This window comes from Rana temporaria, chromosome 2 (assembly GCF_905171775.1).
Source record: "Rana temporaria chromosome 2, aRanTem1.1, whole genome shotgun sequence".
Taxonomy (NCBI): Eukaryota; Metazoa; Chordata; class Amphibia; order Anura; family Ranidae; genus Rana; species Rana temporaria.
Window position 1 is genome coordinate 251985958 of NC_053490.1, and position 26551 is coordinate 252012508.

At 40.4% G+C, this 26551-nt stretch overlaps 1 protein-coding gene across 1 annotated transcript in view; it reads right to left on the reverse strand.

The window, feature by feature from the left end:
• The window catches only part of TMEM132E (transmembrane protein 132E), a 662885-nt gene that overhangs the window by 473639 nt on the left and 162695 nt on the right, over nt 1-26551 (reverse strand). The window lies entirely within an intron of this gene.

Consider the following 26551-nt stretch of genomic DNA (forward strand, 5'->3'; position numbering starts at 1 on the left):
TTTATAAATAACATTGTCTAAAAAACATTTTATTTGTCCTTCAGGGTAGATCATTTGTAAAGTCTCAGGGTCATTTCTAAGAATTATTACTCAAATACATATACATTTTTATGTACTTCGGGTAAAACAAAAAAATGCATTACACTCACAATAATATTGATTTCCAAACAGGAGCACTCCCACTTAATATTCATTGTATATGACTGCCTTACAGAATCTTAGGGTTCAGGCACAGCAAAAGTTTCTCATAGTGTAATGATGTATAGTTATATAATGCAGCATTTCTCAGCTCCCATATTGCTGTCTCACTAGACAATAGTTCTTGAGAAAATGTTCATAGTATTTCATTCACATGATTATACATATTTTTCCAAATACCACTTTTATGAATCATCAAGGAGTTATAAATGCTTGCGTAGGTTTCTCTTTTGCGGAATGAATACAACATTTGCATTTCAAATTTTCATGCGTGGAAAAGTTAGTGGGCATATGGGCTCGATGAATCAAGAGGAAAATGTCACCCCAAATTTAGGTGCAAACCAGTGAGTTTCTGATATACAGCTTTGATGAATTGATTTCAATGACTTTAGTTTGCCTTCCAGCTCATAAGCCAAAAACTCTCAAGAGTTCTTGCTGAGTTGACATCCACAGCTTATGGACCCTGCAAATTACACCTCTTATGTATGACAGCTTTTCCTATGATTTTTACATTCATATTCACAAAAAGGTGAAACTAATATAGGACTATGACTAATGGATGGTTTACTCAGCTACGTTATGTGCATTTCTTTATATAACACAATATCATTATTTTGAAGCTGTGAACACATTGGCATTTATTATGATGTAAAAATACATATTGCTCTGTTCTGTCTATTGTAGGCTAACATACCAGCCCAAGCCCTGCACTCAACAGTTCAACAATTATGTGTGTATACATTGAGGTTGATTTACTAAAACTGGAGATTGCAAAATCTGGTGCATCTCTGCAGAGAAACCAGCTTCCAGTTTTTTTTTTTCGTTCTAAAGTTAGAAGTTGACTATCAACCATGCACAGCTGCACCAGATTTTGTACTTTCCAGTTTTAGTAAATCAATCATACTGGTCCTATTTAATTAGTATTAACCACTTAACGCCCGCCCACTGTATATAAACGTCCTGTTTTTAAAGATGGATATCTCGGTAACGGCAGCAGCTGCTGACTCAACCGAGGTATCCATCTTTTCAGTGGGCGGGCCTGTAAACGATAACGGCGGTCTCTGCGGCGGATTCGCCGCAAGATCGCCGTTATCGGTGGCGGGCCCCCCTCCCGCCGATCTTCCGTGCCCTCCGCCGCAACCTATAGAATTTTTTAAACGTCGCCTATCGAGATTTTTAAGGGTAAAAGTTTGACGCCATGCCACGAGCGGGCGCAATTTTAAAGCGTGACATGTTGGGTATCATTTTACTCGGCGTAACATTATCTTTCACAATATATAAAAAAATTGGGCCAAATTTATTGTTGTCTTATTTTTTAATTCAAAAAAGTGATTTTTTTCCAAAAAAAGTGCGCTTGTAAGACTGCTGCGCAAATACGGTGTTACAAAATGTATTGCGATGACCGTCATTTTATTCTCTAGGGTGTTAGAAAAAAAATATATATAATGTTTGGGGGTTTTAAGTAATTTTCTAGCAAAAAAAACTGTTTTAGTCTTGTAAACACCGAATCTGAAAAACACCTTCTGTCCTTAAGTGGTTAAAATAAAAAGGTGTAATTTCCATACCAATCACATTTGTTAGGGCTCATTCACACTATATGTGGTGATTTGACACTTTCTGCATGCAGGTCCCTACTAGGGCACATGAAACAAGTATTTTATATGTCCCCTGTTCAGACTATAATGCTGCAGTGATGTGTGCTGTGAAAAAATGCAGACATGCTGTGTTTCTCCACAGAACACTGAGGCCCCGTACACACGTCCGAGAAACTCGACGAGCAAAACACATTGTTTTGCTCGTCGAGTTCCTTGTCCCTTGGTCCTTTTCTCTAAAACCGTCACTTTTTTGGGGGGTCTTATATATGATAAAAAACGAAAAAGATGATGGTGTGCTATACATGGATCAAGCAATTTTACTACTTGAACATATTTGGATTTTTTAATGTAAATCATTTTTATTTTTCAATATTTATCTTCCTCGAATGACTTGTTCACATGGGCATACATCTGTGCGAGGACAGTCTTTTCTCACACAAGGATGCACATGTCTGGCTGCATGAGCACTTGCGCGGCCTGGGATTAGGCATTGGCACATTGAGTGTGGCAGGACCTGTTATATCACCTGTGGTTCGGGCAAAGTGGACATGCTGGGATAAGCTTATATAAATGTGGTAAACCAATAAGAGGGGCATTGTATTCTGCCACTGACCCTTTGAATGGTTAGTTCCCCACCACCATTTGCCTACCAAGGTGTATATGCGATCTTCTACACCTGTTGTTGTCCACATCTTTTAACTGGCTTGGGAATTTTTATTGGAAACAATCCCCCCTCCGTAATCTCTGTTCTAATTAGATTGCACATTATACTTTTATATGAAGGCTGAACTTGCATCATAGGACAAGCATCCTGAGCCTTAGTAACTCTTTGTGAATAAAGGTGTTTGCACTACTCAGTGGTTAGCATTGGTTATACACTTGGTACACATTATATATATAGCTACACTGTATACAGTATATATAGGCCCGTGCTCCCAACTTGGTAATTTATCATGCTGATATACTGATTTCTATACAGTGCTCATTTTCAGATCTGGCCTCCAGGATTGAAATTGTGAAGTATTTGACTTCAATTTGTGACTATATCTAGATCCTTTTAGACAAATATGCAAGCCCTGTATCTGAGCCTGTCTGAATAATACATACATTTTGTGAGTGTTTTCTTCTATGTAGTTTGAGCTATATATCTTGCGCATATATTTAATTTAATCTGTGAGCCACTGTATGCTTTTATGCCATTTCAATTTGGACACGCCTGACTTGGATAACCTGTGCTGTCCCCATCTCTTTATGTTTTTAGGACTTGTTGTTAAATATGTTGCTATACCAAGTGAATGCTAGTATATGTGGTGACCTATGTATGGTCAGAGAGATTTATTATATGTATTTTCACTTATTCAGAACTTTTGCTAAAGCTCCTGAGGAAGAGATCACTCGCGAAACATGTCAAGCTGCAACGGGCTTCTCTGATCTATACCAACCTTTTTTGGACTGTATTAGGCTCCAAGCAATTAGCTGTCATGAATATGTTATTGTAGGATTGGTGTGATCTTTATGCTTTTTCTTGATTTGACTATGTATTTTAATTCATGTTTTTATAAATGTTTATCATGGATTATGTAGTTTAAAAAAAATTATGTATTTTAACTATTAGGTGCCTGTAACGTCCATGTTTCCATATACCGATTTTCCTGTTGCATAGACATAGCTGACTGCCAATTTGACAGCCATGCGGGTGCAGGTGCACGGACCCAAACACACACTGTCTGCATTCTGGGGTGGACACCTGCACTCCCACAACTGTCAAATTGGGAGCAGCATATCCATGCTGCTGCTGCATCTCAATTGACTTGAATGGGACTTTCTGCAAGGGAATACATGGAACAACTGTACAATCCCAAGTGAGCAAACACAGTTCTCGCATGGATGTAATTGTACACTGTACTACACCTGTGTGAATGAGGCCTAAAGATTGTTGTCAATGCCTAAAGGCTGGTGCGTTAACTAACTATACATTGTATAATGTATGTTTCCTCCTCAAGCATTGTCAATATTTTTAACAGGCAAGAAAGAATAAGCTTTGAAGGGCTCTTCACCATTTTTACAGCTGTGCAGTGTGGTCTAAAGTCTTATTAAAGCTAAAATCCAGACAGATATCAGATTTAACCTTCTGTTCAATTATGTACTCATGAACAAAACTACATGTACTGTATTTTAAATATGGCTAGTGTAAGAGTCTCAAGTTTGTGTTTATATAATCTTTCCATTCAAGGTGATTTTAATCATTTTAGAGCACTTGTAGAACTTAGAAAATGCTAGATCCTACAATGCAAAGAAAAAAAAAGTTAATGGAAACATTTAAAGAGCTGTAACTTACTATAACAGAGGGATAAACCCTACACTTCCAACAGCCTTCAATCCTGGCCTTTATCGACCATAAAGCCTCAGACATGAAGCTAACAGGAAGACATTTTCACTTTGACTATGGGGACATTGACAAGGGAAACAAAAGCCTTCAACAATAAAAGCTGCATGTTGCCAAGGCGCATTAATCAGCCTGCAAGTGTCACATAATAGAAACTTATCCTGTACAGACTGTACAGACTGTCCCATATGATATGGGAACAGTAACTTCCACAGCTGATATTTAAGGTAAGTATGTTAATTTTGGGTTAAAGAGCCAGGTTAGATGTTAGATTAGGGTTTGGGGTTAGGAACTATTTTAAAAAGGTCGGACTAAGGTGAAATATAAAATTTAGAGTAGCATTTAGGGGTGGAAGTGAAAGATTAAGTAATAGGGTACTTTATGTGAGATTTACTAAACCTGGTGCACACAGAATCTGATGCAGCTGTTCATAGTAACCAATCAGCTTCTTCCTTCAGCTTGTTCAATTAAGCTTTGGCAATAAAACCTAGAAGCTGATTGGGTACTATGCACAATTGCACCAGATTCAGTGTTAGGCATAAGAATTTGGTTAGAGTCTGATTAATGTAGACTCTTTGTTGTTACTTCCTTTATATATGCACTCACTCTAGTGGCAGCTGCAAGCCATTCTTCTGGACTGGAGATGTGATGGGGAAAAAATGTGTTAATGCCTGCTTAATATGTATTGGCATGGAGGCCAATAGTAGTGCATGGGGAGAAATTGGGAGACAAGGACAGAGAGGTGTCATCCTACTATACCCAATCATGAAATGAAAGGAACATATCTCAACTTAGAATGCTCATTTAATTTGATAAGAATGTTAAAGTTGGAGTTTAATCTGGTTATATGTTGCCTTCTCCTCTCCCCCTCCATCAATATGCTCATAAAATGTTTATATAGAACCCCTCCATTTTCATTACAAACCATACTTTAGACTCATTACTGGGTCTTTGTGCTTCTCTGTTCAATGAGATCAAAACTGGTAGGAGGGGCTGGCAGGGTACATAGCTTCCTAAAAATCTCATCTCACACCCTGCCTTAGTACTCCTCTCAAGAGCATTCAGCCCTGATGCAAGTAGTGGGCTGGCTTTTGGGATGAGTTATGTAAATACAAAAATGCCTTGATAGTTTTATGACAGTCTGAGTATTCCTAAGCAGGTTGCATTTGCATGCAGACCACACACACATGTGGGGATGAGCCTCCATGATTGAAAAAAATGAAATCCAATGAACAAAAGGTATGGGCCAAGAGTAGTCAGTTTTTAGAGGAAAAACCTAGATGATGATGGGAAAGGCTCTCACTGACTGGCTGCAATTTCTAATGCACACTATGGTAAGTTTACAGTGTGCAGTGAAATCATACTATGCACTTTAAGTACAGGAGAGAGCCTGCTCCGTACAATGTGCTCATTGGAGTTCCATTGGACTTTGATTTTAATCTGTACACATCAGCCTTGATGTCAGTACTCATGTCTCTTAAATAAATCCATCAATTTTTGACCTACGCTATGTGGATGCCCCTTTATTTCCTTTTTCTATGATTTAATCTACAATCATCAGCTGGACGAGACGTTGGCCCACTTTTTTTGGATTTCCAATGACGGTTCGCCAGAGTTCCTGTCTCGATTTTCAAGCTTGTCTGACTCACTGCCGCTGGCATGCAAGTCCATTCCCTCTGATAAGAGTTCCTACCCCTGGGTGGCAGACGCTGCCGCACTATCCCTGGTGATCCTATAGCAGATGATTATCCGCTACTGTCTTCAATGAACAGACACTTTCTCAGTTTTTTATATTAATTTATTCTCTTTTGCTCAGTTTTTCACAGGAACTTTATTTGCTGATGTTTGAGGACATTTCACCTTCAGCTGAGTCTCACGGCTCATTGATTTTTGCGCATGTTTATTTTTAGTGTCACTAGCAATTGAATTTGCATTTATATTATGTTTAGCACTTATGCACTTTAACATTGGTACACACTATCCAATCTTTGTCACTCATATGCTTTTTAGTTTTTGTTTTATTCACATGGTATTCTATTATATTTCAGTGCTGCACTTTTTTCTTTTATCTTCTACACAATTTTGTCACATTGCAGTGTCAGCAGCTTTTGTTTGCATAGTAGTGCAGTAATTTTCTTTATTGATTTCTGTTCAACTGTGGAAGACTTAAGCCCTGTACACACAATCGGTTTGTCCAAAGAAAACAGACTGTTTTCATCGGACAAACCGATCGTGTGTGGGCCTCAACGTTTTTTTTTTCATTGGTGAAAAAAATAGAACATATTTTAAATTTTTCCTATGGATTAAAAAAACGATAGAAAAAATGATCGTCTGTGTGGAAGTCTATCGGTCAAAAATCCATGCATGCTCAGAATCAAGTTGACGCATGCTCGGAAGCATTGAACTATATTTTTCTCTTGGACACGGTCAGATTTTTGACCAATGATGTGTAGGCAAGACTGATGAAAGTCAGCTTCATCGGATATCCGATGAAAAAATCCATTGGATTAGATTCCATCAGATATCCAATCGTGTGTACGAGGCTTAAAGGTAAGGCTGGAGTTCACTTTTAATGTAGTCCGATTTTTTCATGATGACGTTTTACCTGTGTGATGCCTACCACCTTTTTCTGTAGTCTACTCGCAATCTCTTTCCTGGCTCATTTGTATGTACAATGTTGCTTATATAACATGTTTGTAGACACTGGGAACTAGAACAGCTTAGTTACGGGAGGAGAAGCGCATAGGTATGATACTCTTGCATTACCAATCACCAGGCAGATAACACAGAAAACTGCAATTTTGCAACAATGAATAGCAATCATATTCCTAGGACCATGGTAAAGAGGTTTCAAATCTATGGAAATCTCTGGAAAGGCAAACAAAAATAAAAAAATCACATGCAAATATGGAAGAAAAAAGGCCATGAATTCAGTTCACTAAAATAACTTTAATAGCCACCAAAAGAAACAGCAAACATTTCCACCTCTCCTTATTATATGCCATTACACCTCTGAACATTATCTTCAAATGAATCATGGCTCAATTACTCCTTTTGTTTGATTAGCTAACAGCTCTCAATGGGTACAATATTTTAAAGCACCACATTCAATAACACCTTTAGTTTTTGTGCCAATCATTAAGTGCTTTGAGTAAATGAGTACAGAGAAAGCAAATCCAGATAAAAGTACCCCTAAACATTTTGCTCTTCTAATGAAATTCTAAAGGCGTTGTTAATGAGCCCATTCAGCTTAATGTATAATAATGTTTAGTGCTGTGCAAACTGTCTAAAACTGCCCACAGACACTTGAGGGTAGTCAGACTTTAGAAAATAGTCTTACCATTCAAATTCCGCACTGACATTCACATATACACAAGCATAGATATCTTGAAAGCAGGCATGTTCTGTGACTGTGAGCTATGGAGCCACACTAATCTTTGGCCTGATAAGGAAGAAAACAAAATATGTATAAAATTGGCTTATAGACCTTTTGCTGACAGAGGCCTCCCAAGGTTATATCCTGCAGTCATTAGTGCCCTTTATTTAGCATCATACTAGTTCTAGCCTGTAAAAATCACAGACTATGATAGGCATAATTCTGTAGAAAAGCCAATTGTGTATAATGTTAAAGAAGATGTTTCATCAGCATATATTTCCTGGTGACCCAACACATTCCTATCAACATGCTACTGAGATTCTTACATAAACCTTTCCATTTTCATTACAAACCTTATTAATAGACCCAGTGACATAATTGCAAACAGGTTATTCATGGTGGGAGGGGTTCTACATAGCTTCCTGAAACCAACAGACTACCCTATATAATGCCCAGCCTTCATGATTTTTCAATAAAAAAATTGTACCAGAAAAATGAATGGCACAACAACGTTATAATGCATGTAATGTGCATTGCAGTAATGTTTTAGCAACATGAGCATTACTGCAATGCACATTATGTGCATTATAACGTTGTTGTGCCATTCATTTTTTGGTACAATTTTTTTTTTAAATATATGAGAAGTAAGAACAACTGTAATGATCCCATGCAGGGGATTTAAGCAGCTTAATAATACACATTGGAAGAATATTTGGTAGAAAGAGCTGTCGAACATCAACACCCCTTCGATCAAAGCCGGGAGTCAACATAGGATAACTGAGCTTAATTGCTCGAGGGGGATGAGGTGTGGAGTAGTTCACCAAAATTTCGGGAAAGGAAGACTTGGATTTGGGGCATACAGGCAAACAAAAAACAAAAATGGGAAAAACAGTTTAAAAAGGGGGGGAGGGGGGTAGATGGCAAAGGAGGGACACACGAGATGAGAGGGAAAGATGGAGAAGGAAAAGGAGGTGCAGAATAGGTAGGAAAAGGTTCACCCAGGTCGGGGGGGTAGAGGAGGTCAGTTAGAGAGGCCTAGACTGGTCGGATGCAAAGTAGGAAGAAAGTAAGACCACCATGGGCCCTATACCTTGAGGAATTTGTGTCTAGTATTCTCCATTAGTCATGGAGAATATTAGACATCTTTTCATTAATCATGAAAGTCGTTAAGATGCTCTTTACCTCTGCAAATGGGATAGAATCTTCCAGGCCCTTGCTGTTGCACGCTTTGCAGCGATAAACAAATAGGTGGCCAATTTCTGCTGATAGGAAAAGAGGCCTGGGATCGGGCAGTGGAGTAAGGCCAACATGGCATCCTTGCGGGGGATAAATGGAAGAGGAGACTAAGGAGACTAAATACCCTTGATCACAATCCCACAGTACCACCAGCTATGAAGTTCTTCTCCAAGCTGACCACAGCCCCTGAAACATCTATCACTGTAGGATGGGTTTGATTTGGCAATACGGGATGGAACCCAGTACCAACAGAGGATTACCTTATAGGCTGCCTCTAGGGTAGTCATATTAAAGGGGCATTTCGCAATATTAGACCAGGCTTCCGCCGAATCAATGGGGGATAATTCCTACTCCAATTTGGGGACATACGATAAAGAGGCTGGAGTCCCCCTTGAGTTAAGGGAGAAGTAAATGAAAGATGTGGTGCCAGGAGATCCTGGAGAGTGTTGGCATGTTTTCTTAAAGGCTGGTTTTTGGTACAGAAATCGTCATTGCGTCTGAGAGAAGAGATCAGTGTCATAATTGAAGATAGCGGGAGAATTTAACTGGGGGAGCTTCACGAGTCTCTTGGATTGAAGCCCATGAGGGGAAGGTGCGTGTTCCAAGAAAATTTATTTTGAATAGCACCCCAACTCACTAAGGCAACACACTCATTTAAAGGTAGTACACTGCTGTGCTTTGTGGTGTGCTGCATTGCCAAAAGTGTTGCAATTCTGTTTTGTTTGGCTGTTTTGGTACATTGTCAGCTAATTTATTTGAACTGTCTTTTTTAAAGCAACACACATTAATGTGCCTTCTCTTTTACCCTGCGCTGATGAAGTCCCGCCCATAGGGACGTAACAATGTATGAGGGGGAGGGGCCACGTGTGACATCACCCGCGATCGCCGACCTGCAGAGAAACCCATGCTGCTATGGATGTTTCACTACGTTTTATCGCTGCACTTGCTTGAAAGTGCTTTTAAATGTGAGTGTACTTTTTTGTATCTTTATTAAATGATTGGCTTTTGACTTCAGAGAGCACTAGATTCCCTCTTTTTTGTCTTATATGCCCTGACTGCTATGGCTTGTCCCTGAGTTGGATTGCATCGTGGTGCTTCTGCTGTATGTGGCTGCTGTCCTCTGAGAACAGGAAGGTTCTCTGATTAAGCTTTGTGACCTATTGTAGGTCGAAGCATTAAGGTGAGAGGCCATTCCTGTCATATGGTGGAGTTTCTTCTGGATTCACCCTTTGGAGTTTTTGCACTGATTTATTCGTATTTGGAATTTATTTGCACCAGAGCACTTTAGATGGACTTTCTATCTTTTATATCATATATATTCCAATTTGGATTTATATTTTGAACACTATATATGGACTCTATATAGTTTATATTGCATAATTTGTGTGTGTTATTTTATTTACTTAATTTCATGTTTTGCGCTGCACTATTATTATTGTATATCCATGTGAGGTGTTTTATTTGAATTTACCTTAGTACTGGCTTGCATATTTCAGTTTTTGTATTTTTCCAGCGCTGAATTACTTTTTATTACTACACATTAATGTGTGCCAGAGTGCAAAGTGCACAGTTTACAAATGCACAGCCATGATTGTCCTTCATGTTGCTGTGATGCTTATATCCTGATTGTATGGTAAACAAATGGCCATCTGTATCTTGTCTGGTACATTGTAGCTTAAGAGAATTATACTTTTCCTAATGCCAAACCTTAATGAAAATTCTCTGAAACCTATCAATGCAATATTTTTTAGCCCTTGCCTCATTCTGCTGACCCAGAACCTGTTTGATTTATGGACTCCTACAGCCCCAAGAACCACTTAAAATGAGCTCCACATCATAACTCGCTAAATCAAAGTTCAGGGTATCTCTTGCACTGGAGAGCCTTCCTGTGTCTCTGTACCATACCTGAAAGTTAAGCCAGCCATAGATGGTGCAATTTTCATTCCTGCAACCATGGGTTTCAGAAAACAAAATCGCTTAATTCCCCCATCAACACATTTAGTGTTGATGGGAGAATCCCTCCAGCAGAGCTATTGTGTACTCCAGATGAAGTGTGGGGTGGGGGAAGCTGCCCCTGCCAGGAGAACACACATTGATTATTGCTAGGGGTTATAGCCTCTGGCAATAATCACATGAAAAATCGGACAGGCTGGTTGCACCCAAGTTGATTGATCAAACAACTTGAGTACAATAAGCCTACCCATACATGGCTTGAATCTCGGCCAGTCCCTTCTAATGCGGCCGAGAGTCAAACCATCTATGGCTGGCTTAAGAGACAACCTTAACCCCCTGTTGTTTAATATGCTTTAGGGCTCATGTCAATGGGTGTGGATATCCTGAGTTTGACATGCTTTCAGAAAAATCCCATTGACTTTACCTGAGCAGTACACAGGGCAACTTAGATTCTGCGTTTGACCAGGTTTGAATTTTTTTATACACAGTGTATTCTATTGAGGTGTGCTTTAACCACATGCTAAATAGGTCAAACACAGCCTTTTTCTGGTTGAACACATGCATTTGTGTTTAAACAGCAAGCACATCGTTTGACAAGAATGCTCATCAGCATGAGCCATAAATGTTATATCCAACATTATTTTGGCTGCACTGTAGTACACTTAGCTTACAGCTGATATTTTAAGACATTAACCCCCATTAAGAAGCACACTAAACATTAAAGGAATACTGTATACCCAAGCACCCATTTTAGTCGTATAAAAACTGTCATGATATGTTTTTGAAAAAAAATTAATTTCTAAAAACTCACTCAACTACATTTTTCAGATAAATACAGTCTAACAAGCACAGAGAGATAAAGGTAAGCTCTTCTATTTTTATTCATGGATGCTAAAAATAAGTAATTAATACGTGGTCATTGTTTTTTTAAATGAATAGCTTTGAGTTAAAGCACATGCAATGTTCTTTTTTTATAGTTGGCACTTTCTTTTATATCCTGGGTTAAAGTTAGGAACTAATCTTTGTTACAAAAAATAGCCAAGGGAGCTAATTTATTTGTCTCTACCAACCTGAAGGTTAAGTGGTTGTTTTCATGTTTCCACATCTTTGGTGTAAAACAATGCCCAGGAAGAATGAATAACACTGCCCTGCTGTTCTATTTATCCAAAACCGGCAGGACTTAGTATTGCCAACAAACCAGCTTGCCAAGCCACAGGTTCTTCAGTATGGTAGTTAATTGTAATTAAGGAGTAATTGTTAAGTAGGCAACAAAATAAGTATATCTGCATAGGATGTTATGTTCGGAACACTTCTTAAGAGTTATTTATTTCTCTCTAAGGCCCCGTACACACGATAGAATCCATCCGCAGATAAATCCCAGCAAATGGGTTTCTGCGGATAGATCCTATGGTGTGTACACGCCAGCGGATCTGTTTCCGCAGAGAAATCTCCTCTGGGATGGATTCCAGCAGATCGGATATTTGCTGTGATGCACAACAAATCCATCTGCTGGAATCCATTCCAACGGATGGATCCGCTCGTCTGTACAGACTTACCGGATCCATTCGTCCAAAGGGATTCCCCGCACGCGTCGTAATGATTTGACGCATGCGTGGAATTCCTTATATGACAGCGTCGCGCCCGTCGCCGCGTCATAATAGCGGCGACGGTGTACACTCCATCGCATCGAAATCTGCGGAAATCTTTGAGAGGATTTATCCGTGGAAACGGTCCGCTGGACCGTATCTGCGGATAAATCCTCTCGTGTGTATGGGGCCTAAGGACTGTCTGCAGTAGATGAGTTATGAATTTAAATTCTACTTTTGTTTAGATATGTTCATGCTCAAGCTAAAGGGGTTGTAAAGTCAGGCAGTTTTTATCTTAATTCATTCTATGCTTTAAGATTAAAAGCCTTCTGTGTGTAGCAGCCATCCCAGCAGTCCCTAATACTTACAGTGCCTTGAAAAAGTATTCATACCCCATGAAATGTTCCACATTTTGTCATGTTAAAACCAAAAAAGTAACATGATTTTATGTTATAGACCAACACAAAGTGGCACATAACTGTGAAGAGGAAGGAAAATGATAAATGGTTTTCAATTTTTTTTTTTACAAATAATCTGAAAAGCATGGCGTGCATTTGTGTTCAGCCCCCTATACTCTGATACCCCTAACTAAAATCTAGTGGAATTAGTTGCCTTCAGAAATCACCTAATTAGCAAATAGAGTCCATATTTATGTAATTTAACTACTTGCTGACCGATGGCCATCATATGACATCCTGGTATTTCAGTGGTGCTATCTGAATGATGCAGCTGCAGGCATCATTCAGACATTGTTTTTTCCACTGGTGATTCCCTTCCCCGTAAGAACAATCATAGCGGCGGTTCAGCCGCTTGATCGTTCTTACAGGCTGCGGGAGGAGACGTCCCCCCCTCCAGTGCTTCTTCAGGGTCACCCGTACGATCGGCAACCCAGAGAAAGAATCCAACACTGGCGAAAGTTAGCCATAGAGATTTTCGAGGGCAATCTCCATGACTCTCGGAGGCCCGGGCATGATGTTATGACGTCACGTCCGGACCGGTGTAAGTAAACAATGCCGGAAATCACGGCAGGAAAGCATCAGATCATTCTTTTTTTTTTAAATCTGATGCTTTCCAGCCTGGAGGAGAGATGTGGGGTCTTATAGACCCTCCAGAAAGAGGACCTATCACTCACTATTCCTATTACAATGAATGTTTAAATTTTTTGTAATAGGAATAAAAGTTTTTTTTTTTAAAGGGAAAGTGTAAAAAGTGTAAACAACGTTCAAACCACACATGTGAGGTATTGCCGTGAACGTTACAGCAAGAGAAACAGTTCTAGCGCTAGACCTCCTCCGTAACTTTAAAACTGTGACCTGTAATAAAATGTAAAATGTCGCCTATGGAGATTTTTAAGTACTGAAGATTGGTTCCATACCACAAGTATGCGCAATTTTAAAGTGTGACATGTGAGGTATCTGTTTACTCAGCAATGACCGCCCTAGTGGCCAAGAGGCAAAGCAACGTAAGGTAATGTCGTTCGCCAAGGGGAGCCAACCTGCCTCAGTAAAACTGCGGCGGCTGGGCCGAAAGAGGTTAAAAAAATAAAATAAAAAATTAGACTTTACAATCACTTAAAGTAAACTTATTTTCAGGGTCAGCATAATGCTGCTGCACACTTAGGCGAGTTCCCCAAAATATTAAGCTCTTATAATTTGTTAATGTCCATTTATTCCAACAGCTATTAATGACTGACAAAGGCATCTTGACATTACTGTATAATTTTTCAGTCTACAAGCTGCTTTAAGATTCTTTTAAGGCTTACCCCAACTGACAGACACAAAACAAGCGCACACATACACAAACACATAAAAGCTTGTGAGGTAATTATCTCAATGCGATATTTAGGAAATAATTGTGGAATTGAATTGACGTTAAAGGAATTCTTCAATTAATTCTCTTTACTTTTCCAGCCACATTCCCATTACAAAACAGTATATTATACTATAAAGACATTTACAATCGTCTAATGACAGCTTTATAGAGCAGGCTGCTAGCGCTTAATGTTCTCTCACTGATCTAAGTTGTGGCTTTTTGTGGACTGAGCAACACTCTTAAGAAAACATGAAATAATAGAGTTCTTTGTGTTATTCTCCTATATAAATGAGAATATTTTTATTCCTAACAAATGCCAGACTACAAAAGCTGTCCATACACATAGACATAGTCTTGTGTGATACAAACAATTTTAGCACAATTCTCTGTGTGCGTGCGACTAATGAGCACAACAAGGTAGCTCAGGAGACTTTATTCAAACCTGAACAAGGAAATTGAAGCATGGTTTATTTAAAGTCCAACTCTGGGAATTACAAAAAAACTACCCCTGCAGTGTGCTGTTCTCACACTGCAAAGGTTAAATTCTCGTTAACTCCAGGGGATTAAAATTTAAATGTAAAACTTACCCTGTCCATCTGGGAAGCTCTACCACACTCCTCCATTCTGGGTTTGTGGGCAGGCCCTAACTGTCCTCAGGTACAATGCAGGGCAATTGGCTCCTCATTGTACTTGATAGTGTAACAATATCATGTACAGGACACACGAAAAGCTGTAGCTAGTGGCCATGTTGTTTGAAAACCGTATGGCAGCCATGACAGCTTTGGCCAACAGTTAAACATTGCAGTAGAAATTAACTTCCTCCCTCCTCCCTTATTTTCAGTAATTTGTGGGCTTACTACTTTAAACAAGCTGTTATCTCCTCGGAGAAAGCAGAACCAAGCCAGGTTTGAAAAAAACAGCTAATTTTAGCCTGGCAGGATGTACAGACCTATCGTAAAACTGTCACCCTCTCAACTCAGAGAACCAGCAGATACCTTAGTGCACATAAAGTTTAAACCTTGGAATAAGTATGAAAGTTCAACATGTTTCATAGCTTCCAAATAAATAATAGCACTGCCAATATATGGATGGACATATTTCGTTTCCTCAGATGATTTGTAACGTTTCAGGTCCAGGCATAGTACAGATTAATTAGCTCATCGATCGAACTCTGGTCAACCCTCAGACATTAATTGTAAGTATTCTACCTCCCCTATTCTGCCTTACTTCTTTGTGGCTGTATATTGTCGTTATCTCTTTGCAACATCTTTTTTCTGTAAATGTTTTATTTGCACCAACTTTGCCCTTTTCATAATAAACCTTTATGTTGAAAAGTGTTAACCTTTTCTCTAAAGCTCTTAATGCAAGATATATACGAATCTGCCTCTTGAAGAGCGCTACTGTTGTAGAGTAAGGTCTCTGAGCAGACCTGTCTGGTGGCAGTGTGTGTTGCAGATGCTCAATCTAAAATCATAATTGGTATTGCTAAATTGATGGGCATCCTGACCCTCCCTAATCAAAAGTTGGTGGTGGTAGTGAAAGGGTTAATTGCGTAATTAGCCCAGTGACAATCGCTCTCAGGCTGCTGCCACTTAGATTGTGGTCCCGCAAGCTGTAAAATCTTTGTGCTGGGCGTAGCTTATAGTGACATTGTTACGCAAGTGACGGCGTGGTGTGAGGTTGGCCTGTCCATCGTCGAGAGTTAGCGAGGAAGACAGGGATCTGACACCCGCGTTCGTCACAGATGGTATCATGGCTGGACTGAGCACTTTAGAGAAGAGGCTTCAGAGGACCAGTCGCACAGATGGAGGTAACCTGATAGAGCAAGGAATAAAGTATTACAGCTTACTCCTCTACATCTAGACTTTGCAAGAATTTAGCGCATGTAGTGCCTGATGAAGGGTCCATTGTAATTTTCTGCTGTGATGTGATCAATTTAATAAGCATTTGGATTCTATTTTGGAGATTCACAATGTGCTGGTGATATATATTTTAACTTGCAATGCTGAGGGGCCCTACTGCAAGGTTGATTTTTTTGTAATTCCGAGTGCTGGGCTTTAAGGTGATCCACGTTAGTTTTATGATGAATGAGCAGAAATAAGATGATGCCGTGCAACACAGTCTGTAGATCGACCAACATGTTGTAAAAATTGATGTAAAACATCTTTAAAATGCTTCATATTTCAGAAAAACGAATGAGATCTTACACAGTGCTTGTATCGAATAGAGGAGGCAATAGAGGGCAATGTCATCTAAGACATACTGCAGTGCCTCAGACCCAGTGCCAGAGTCAGACTGGCCAACTACAGAACTCAAGCTTCAGACTCTGCAGGTGACTCATAAATATGCAGCTTTTATGCAGCTCCTCCTTTGAGAGTTGGAAAGTGACATCACTTCCTAAACTGGCAAAGCACTCCTACTTACTTGAGGGTTGCTGGTGCTACAGAGTCTGATTTGTTATGGTTCACAATGTAATTAACACTAACATTTTTTTTTAACTCTTATGAGCAGTAAGTTGGTTTTTAAACAAGTCATAGCTGACTTCTGTAGCTACAAGCTCTGTGGAGAAATTAATATTTAAGGATTACAAAAGAAGCACTAAGGTTGGCTCCACATGGTGTGTTAAAGGGTAAATTAGTGTAGCTATGAGCAGTACTAGTCTTACAGACCAGTGTCATTTTGAGTCAGCTTAAAAATAGAAATGGTCACACCCCAAAGTTATCCTCAGTTCACCACATTAGTGGTTGCTGGTGTGAAAATGTCAAGCCAATAAATATAACACCAAAATATCCATTGGGCATTATACTTAGTTTGCAAGGACTTTGTTTAAAAAAAGGACAAGCCAGCTTATATTTAACCTATGATGTTTTAGTTCAGTTCTTCTTTCATATGGCCACATTCATGTTTCTTAAAATTGAGTTCTAACTACATAGTGTGGAGGAAAGGTTAAAACTGTTGTATGTGTACCCAATGTAAAGAATACCCTAGGGGCCAGATTCACATAGAATTGCGGCCGTGTAACGTAACCCGTTTACGTTACACCGCCGCAAGTTTTCAGTGTTAGTGCCAGATCCACAAAGCACTTACCTGTAAACTTGCGGCGGTGTATCGTAAACAGGTCCGGCGCAAGCCCGCCCAATTCAAATGGGGTGGGTACCATTTAAATTAGGCGCGCTCCCGCGCCGGACGTACTGCGCTTGCTCCATTCGCAATTTTCCCGTGCTTTGTGCGAAATTACGGCGGCGCGACGTGTTTGTAAAATCGCGACATGCGTAACGTACTTACGCCGGGAAAAACGACGCGGGAACGACGGGCATACTTTAACATGGTGGAGTAATTTTACACCATGTTAAAGTACCCCTAATTTTGCGACGAGAAACTAAGACTTGCGCCGACGTAACGACTGTAAAAACCTTTGTGGATCGCCGTAACTGCTAATTTGCATACCCGACGCTGGAATACGACGCAAACTCCACCCAGCGGCGGCCGAGGTACTGCATCCTAAAATCCGACGGTGTAAGTCAATTACACCTGTCGGATCTTAGGGCTATCTATGCGGAACTGATTCTATGAATCAGCCGCATAGATAGAACAACAGATACAACGGTGTATCAGGAGATACGCCGTCGTATCTGTTCTGTAAATCTGGCCTCATATTCCTATTTTGGAGGTTGTGGTTACACAAGAGTAGAGTGGGGAAGGTTTCGATCTACTGTCAGGTTCTTATAACTGTTCATTAGCATAGGCAGTTAGCAGACATCTAAAGCCCCGTACACAGGGTCAAACTTTTGTCTGGCCAAAATCACATTGGAATTCTGATGGAATTCCATCGGAGTAAAAGAGAACATATTCTCTATCTATACTCCGACGGATATCCTCTGAATTTCTGATGGAAAAAATCCGATGGGGCATACACACGGTCAGAATTTCCGATGGAAAAAGTCAGCCGGACTTTTTCCATCGGAAATTCCGATCGTGTGTACAATGCTTTAGACAGCTGGGCCGCTCCCCATGCTTGAGCTAAAAAGCAGGAACCAGCACTGTCTTCCATCTCTCCTCTTAGTGATGTGTCTGGTTACAAAATACTAGTGTAGAAACATTCAGGAGGGAGATAAACACTGGCTAAGATGGTTAGGGAAGCAAATTTCCAGCAAAAGCAATCTTATAAACCGAATCCAACAGGAGCTGCTACTCAAATCTTTGGATTATTCGGTTGACATTAAAAATATAAGTAAATATAAAACAAATCTTTCTAAAACTGAAATGAGTTTCTTATACTCTACATTGCTGAAATAATTAAACCTTATCAAATGTGTATAAAACAGATGTATAATTTACCTGTTAACACCATGCAACCCGTGTTATGACACTGTAGCTAAAGCTGCTTGGATACGTTACTGTTACTTTACTGTTTACACCTGGCCACGGCTGGGTCGGCATTGCATGTTGCCTCTATGCCTTGCTGGTTGTGTCTGATAAGTCAAAGGATTTTATGAATATAGAACCAGATGGCCATTTTATAAAACAAAATGTTGCAGTCTACATACAACTTTTATAAACGATGTTCAGCCATGTTCAGTATACTCACACAACAGTCACAGAAAGTCTGTACAGTACCATTGCCACATTTACAAATCATTAAATCATTAATGTCAGACATGGTAATATTTTAAATCAAACCGTTCTTCAAGGTAAATCAAATCTTTACCTGTGATCCAGGAGGATCCAGGAACCATTTAAAGGAAAGATAAGCAAACTTGCTTTCTTATTTTTAGCAAAGCATTGAGCAAATGAGAGAAAATGTGTTTGATCTATTATCCAATTGCCAAAATAATTATTTTTATCACAGCTAGTACAGTTAATATTTGATGCTAGCAGCTGCTGGAAGACAGAGAATCGCATATGCAGTAAATGTTTCATATATGGGAAGGATGTGCTTTATGCCCAAAGAAACCAGAGGAAAACAGTTCAAAAATTGTCTTCACTTTCAGCTTCAAGGAGGCCCACAAATACCTTACTTCTTTTTACGTACATATTTGAAAGCTGGATGTTTCACAAATAACGAGTGCCTAAAATTTGCCACGGGATTACAGTACATAGCAATTCTTTCAGTGAATTTAGACAATAGTAACATGATAATCAAAGCTTTGCTTTGAATAGAGTGAGGAACAATTTAAACCTCTGTTAACCACTTCAGCCCCAGAAGGTTTCACCCCCTTTATGAGCAGGTAGTTTTTTTTCCATATTTTGCACTCACAAATGCGCGATCGTGCGACGCTGTACCCAGACAAGATTTAAGTCCTTTTTTCCCACAAATAGAGCTTTCATTTGGTGGTATTTGATCACCTCTGTGTTTTTTTTTTTTTTTTGTTCTATCAACAAAAAAGACTGACAATTAAAAAAAAAACAATATTTTTTACTTTCTCCTATAAAACACATCTAATAAACAATGTAAAAAATCTAATTTCTTCATCATATTTTTGGGGAAAAAAATCCCAATAAGTGTTTATTGATTGGTTTGTGCAAAAGTTATTGCATCTACAAACTATGGGAGAGATTTTTGGCATTTATTAGTAATGATGGCAATCAGCAATTTTTAGCAGGACTGTGACATTGTGATGGACACTAAGTGACACTTTTTGGGGACCAGTGATGCTAATACAGTGATCAGTGCTAAACAATTGTACGTTCACTGTATAAATGGCACTGGCAGGGAAGGGGTTAACATCAGAGGCGATCAAAGCATTAGGTGTGCTCCTAGGGAGTGGTTTCTAAATGTGTGGGGGATGAACTGACTGGAGGAAGAGAGACATCTGTGTTCCTGATTTTCAGGAACACAAGATCTCTCTTTTCCTGTCTGACATAAATGAGAGTCTGCCTTGTTTACATAGGCAGACCGCCATTCTGCCTCTCCAGTGAACGATCAGCGGGTCCCAGTGGCCATCGCGGTCACCGGACCCATTGATTGGCTCCTACTGTGTCCAATCACAGCGGGTCGCGAATGGCATGCTTGCGCGCCCCACACCTTGAGGGGGAAACAGCGTACAGGTACGTGTTTTAAGCAGCTGGGCCGCCCTGACAGAATACTTGTGCAGTGGGAGGTCCGGAAGCAGTTAAACCTGAATTCCAGGAATTCAGCCACTTTGTAAAAAGTGCAGGCACATTATGAGTTAAGTCCAAGGAGGTGCATGATATCAGCTGAATTTATCTCTCTTATTTATATCTGACTGTTTTATGGTTCTAAAAAAGAAAAAATAGAGCTGTGCAACACAAAAAATGATAAAGTGAATTACCATGAGTGCCAAAGCTGACAAATCAATAACCAATGTGATGTGAAACATAAAAAAAAAACATATAATATATATAAATCAAAGTGCATATATAGTCCATATCTGAACCAACAAAAAAGGAAAAAAGGAATATCCAATCACTGAAGAATCGATATAATAGTCCTATAGTAAGTTACACAGTGCAGAAACCAGCAAATAGAAATCCTGTGCGAGGAAACAGCAGAATCACAATGTGTCACTAATCACACCTGTGCACCACCACCTATAAAGTTGTATGCTTACCAGAGGTAAGCTGTAATGGGCCAAAAAGTATTGGACTTGTTCCCAGTAGATAGCGGTCTCCAATGGCAGGGAAAGTGAGCGATCAGATGGAATGAACTCAATGGGCACAAAGGCCGCAAAGCTAGTTTAAAAGAGTAACAAACATCCGCATAGGACAATGGAGAGCCAGCCGGCATGTTATCTCCCGTTCAGAGCGATGACATCAGCACGTATACCTCCCGACGTACGTTTCGCTATAAGATAGCGTCATCTGGGGGTGTTTTTTGGTTCTGCTGGAGCATAAACTGACTGGGCTGTGAGAGAGGAGAGAGAGTCACACAGAGCAGCTATGCCAGCTCCTCCCCTCTGGTGCGCATTCATAGAAGGCTTTATATTTTGTGAATGTATTCACATAATACAAAGGCTTTTGTAATTGGGCAGGAGACAGGAGGGGCGGGCATAGCATTGGCATTGACTCTAACGTGAAGATGCTTAGACCTGAAGCATCTGTATCAGGCTCCCATAGCTATCTTCTGGGAGAGAAATAAAACAGCTGTAAATAATAGAGGTATGTCCAGGAGATGCCATGCATCCCATGCACTTAACTCATAGTGTGCCTTTGCTTTTTACAAGGTGGCTACATTCCTGGAATTCAACTTCACATCTTATATGCCATCTGTATTTCTGTTAAAGTGATTTTTAATGTATGTCAGAAACATCATGCCAGCCTTTGGATTTGTGCACACATTTTTTGCATAAAAACTGAGCAAAACAGGTGACATATGCGTGCGCTAGCCCATGCACATCACAGTCTTTGTATGCATGTCTACCAGGAATATAGGTGGCAAGCGGGCTATTTAAACTTTCAGCTTTATACCCGTGACCCATAATTTCTAAACTTCAATTTGTACCTGACCTTTGTTACATATTCAGCTTCTGTTTGACCTGTCCTTGGATTTCATTTGCTTAAGCCCAGACTTCTGACCAAAATTCTGTTCTCCAACGTTGCCTACACACTGATGACATATGCTTGTTCCTGACCTTGATTCTACTTACAATTTGGTGCTTTTGTTGCTTGTCTGCTACTGATCCTGGCCTGTAACCTGACTTTGCATGCATATGTGCCTGATACATTCTCAGTGCATTACCATCTGTACTCCTGCACATCTGATATCCCCCACTCCTGAGTTCCAGTTGATAGTTCCTGCACCTAGGCATTTGTGTCCTCCATCATACAAGCACCATGTTAGATAGCGCAAGTGTTATATGAAGACCAGAGCAAGCCGAAAGCAAAATGGGCACCCATCTTGGGCAGTGTGCTTTGCAGGGAACAACTGAGGCAGGAGACTCTCTTGCCTCTTCATCACACAGTCATGTCTTGCACTCTGCAGAACTAAGTTGTCAAACTTGTAGCGAAGTATTGCAGATGGGATTTTATACAGTGGCACTCCACTCTTCTGTCGGTGTGACAACCACCTGATCTGTAGCTGGAGGTCACAAAGCTCTGATGATTATACAGGGAAAGTGATGTTCCTGCTGTGTAATCTGCAGGACTGAGCTATCCTCTGAAAAATAGGTTAAGCTATTGCATTCATTTATTAATAAAAGTTACAAAAAAAAAAGCCAACAAACAACATTTAACTCTCATTTAACCCTAAATGGACCCAAATTAGATTTCAATAACTCCTTTGTATGTAAACTTTTTAAACTTATACTTAATTTTGTAGTTCTAAATAGAAAAATCCTTAATACAAGAAGCATGATTCGAGTGTCTTTATAAAAAGGGACAAATTGCAAATAATGTAGTTAACCCTAATTCATTTTTACAACCTTAAAACTTTAGTTAACCCATACTATTCCCCAAAATTGCAATTCCCCAAATTTTCAATTTGTGTTAACGTCCGTAGTGCTGAAATAAACAGCACTTTGTTTTGGATTGATAGCCTAAAATAATGTACAAACACATCTACATTGGTACCAACATTTTACTTTGGCTAATCTGCTCAAATTCAAAAAAAAAAGAACCAATTCCACCATCAACACATTCAATGTGGATGGGGAATTACTCCCACTGAGCTATTGTATTTTGCCAGAGGCAGCCATCCCTGCCGGCAAATTACAATGAGCAGTGTTGACAGCTATAGCCGATGGCAGTTTGAGTTTGGGAAAAACTTAACAGCCTGGTCGTACACAAGTTGATACATGGTTTAACTTGTGTACATCCAGTGTACATCCAGCTGGCCTATACATGGAGAAAAATTTGGCCCAATCCAGCTGAACCGGTCAAATTTTGATCCATGTATAGCCTGCTTAATTGTTCTCACATTTCAAAGATGATCTGTCACTTTCTATTAAGTCTGCAGGAAAAGAAGTGATGAAGAAAAAGGGAAGGGACATCTCTCAAATGAGACATGGATGGCAAAAAAAAGAATAATCCTCCAGTACTCTGTCCAAAATGGAAAATAAAAAGGTTTTCTTTAGACATGCTTTTTTCCAGAGGTTTAACTAGAGATTTTTTTTTTTTTAATCTGATCATATCTGATTTCCCCAAAGCGGTGATCACTTTCATAAGGCAAAGCCTAAACTGAATAATCTGTACCAAGCAGTGGGGTAAAACCCTTAAAAAAATATTCATTGTCAATAAATCCATCACGTTCATTAAAAGTGCTATTGTGCTTTGTACATTAGTCGTGTGAGATGCAAGCCTTTCTAAAAACTGTTTTGTTATATAGGGGCCTACCTGTTAAACATATTTGTACTGTAATAACTTATATACCAGCCAGCACCACAAGTTTAGAATTGAAATGTTCTGCTGAGTGCCCTGCCAGCTTCCTGAACGAAAATGTGGTTAGTATTTAAATCACTAATGAAAATGAAAAATTGGAGCTCTGGAACATCTCTACAATATGGGTGCCTTGTAATTGGTTGGTACCATGCATGCAAAGCAGTGTGGGGTGTGAGGCACTTAACACCAACTTAGCACCTAAGCTACAAACTGTATACGGAGTATGCATTGGTTCAGAAGCAGATGAAATAAAAGAACATTCAATAAGGTATGTGGTGACTACATTATCTTCACAAGCTCATATTAACTATGGAATTACTTTAATTCTGTTTATGTCTGCATTGTAACTCTGTCATGAACAAAATAATAAAAGAAGCATTCAAACATTTTAATGATTTACTCCCACATCCATAAAAGCTTTAGTATTTTATCATTTCTGTGAATGCTTTTATTTGCATAGTTTTAGATTTGTGATTTAATGACTGCTAAAAAGTGAAGGCATCTTAAAAACAAATTCTCAGGAAACTTTAAATATAATTTCTTTTGCAAAGTAGCAGAAACTCACTGACTTTTTTATGTATTTATACCTATTGAAACAATGGAACTTTAGTTTTATCTATGGGGCTATTGCTAAAATCGAATGTAAATAAAAGTTTGCGCTGCCCTTTTTCTAACCTCTAGCTTATCAATATCCTTTTATCTAACCTTCACATGAATTCTAAGTCCATTACAATTAACCCTTTGCAGAACCCTAACTCTCAAACATCACCCAGACTAACTGACCCTAATCCAGGGAAATAACCTTCATTTAAACAGAACCCATCTAACACCTTTGGCTTTACTCTCCTAACCCTTGGGCCCTAACCTTAAAAAAAAATATGTTGCTCAAATAAAACTGACAATAAAAAAATGATACCTGCAAAGAAGATTGTAAATACTCCCCTCTCCCTACTGCCCACACCGCTAAAAACCTGTCATGAATATGCAACAAGTCTGTCTGCTTACCTGATCTCCATGTGTTCATTAGAGGCTGACCCTACTCTGGTTCCCCTTTTTATCACTTCCTCTTCCTGTATGGCTCCACCCTAGTCCATCCCAGGAAGCCTATATTAACCGTTGCTCTACAGGTCTGCAGGGATGTTCAACAGTGTTCCTATGCTTAGTTCCTGTCTGCAATGTAGTTTGCTAGTTCCTGTTTGCAGAGTGCTACGATCATCTTCCGTGTACCGTTTTGGCTTGTTCCCGACTTCCTTGTCTGCCTGTGCCCCTGACTATTTGCATGTCCCACGGTTATCCTTGTCTGCCTGTTGCCCTGACCTCGGCTTGCCCATCACCACTGTTTGTCCTGCTGACTGCTTTCCCTTTCTCCCTGCGGAGTGTGACTTGAGGAATCTCGGGGATGCGACCTGGACCCAGTTGCGGCCAAGACCATCCTTACCATCAAAGGCTCTGGTGAATACAAAACTGGGTCTTAGACTCCGCGCCCTGGGTGATCTTAAGTTCACGCTTCGTCTGCTAGCAGTAGTCGGCCATAGGGTTCACCACCCTGTGGTGCATCCCTGACCCCAACGGGGTGCACTCGTCACCTGGCTACGGGTGACCTGACAGTTGCATCCCTGACCCCAACGGGGTGCACTCGTCACCTGGCTACGGGTGACCTGACAGTTTGAACAGCCATGAATCCGGCCGACGTGCCGCTCCCCGCAGACGATCCATTACAGTACATTGTTCGCAGATTCGAGACGCATGAAGCTAATCAGGATCAGGTGATGCGTTTCCTTCAGGATCTGGCTTCCCGCTTTGGTCAGCCCATGCCCAGTGAGCCTCCTACCTTTTCTTGTTCAGGCCCTCCTGCAACCTGTCTAAGGGGCTCAATCCATCCTTTGGATAGATTGCCTCATTCGGCCAAATGGGGTTTTCTACCTTTTTTTCAGGGCTCTCTGCATTCTGCTGGTTTCCCTGCTATCCAGCTTGACTCCTGTGCCCTGTCACCTTCTCACCAACCTGACTTCAGGGTTCCTCTGACCTCTGCCCAGTCTGATGGTCCTGTGCTTAATCCCCAGTTCATCTTTAAGGGTCTGCTTGATCCTCCTCGGATTCCTGTTGACCCTCTCATGCCCTTACTTATTCCTAAAAGGCCTTTGGTCCTCAATAAATCCTCTCCTCCTGTCCCTACTTTGGTTCTGGTCAATGAGGATACTCAAGTTCTGGATTCTTGTCTCTGCAGAGGCATTCTTCAGTACCTTGTGCTTTGGAGAGGATTTGGTCCTGAGGAGGTGTCTTGGATCTCTGCATCTGAGATCTTTGCGCCCCATTTGTTGAGGAGGTTTCTTCAGGGATTCCCCTTTAGCCCTGGCTCCAGGCTGGGGAGGGGGAGGGGCCTTAAGAGGGAGGGTACTGTCATAAATATGCAACAAGTCTGTCTGCTTACCTGATCTCCATGTGTTCATTAGAGGCTGACCCTGCTCTGGTTCCCCTTTTTATCACTTCCTCTTCCTGTATGGCTCCACCCTAGTCCATCCCAGGAAGCCTATATTAACCGTTGCTCTACAGGTCTGCAGGGCTGTTCAACAGTGTTCCTATGCTTAGTTCCTGTCTGCAGTGTAGTTTGCTAGTTCCTGTTTGAAGAGTGCTACGATCATCTTCCGTGTACCATTTTGGCTTGTTCCCGACTTCCTTGTCTGCCTGTGCCCCTGACTATTTGCATGTCCCATGGTTATCCTTGTCTGCCTGTTGCCCTGACCTCAGCTTGCCCATCACCACTGTATGTCCTGCTGACTGCTTTCCCTTTCTCCCTGCGGAGTGTGACTTGAGGAATCTCGGGGATGCGACCTGGACCCAGTTGCGGCCAAGACCATCCTTACCATCAAAAGGCTCTGGTGAATACAAAACTGGGTCTTAGACTCCGCGCTCTGGGTGATCTTAAGTTCACGCTTCGTCTGCTAGCAGTAGTCGGCCATAGGGTTCACCACCCTGTGGTGCATCCCTGACCCCAACGGGGTGCACTCGTCACCTGGCTACGGGTGACCTGACAAAACCTCTCTGACAGAGAAAAATTGCTGCCAGAAACCTA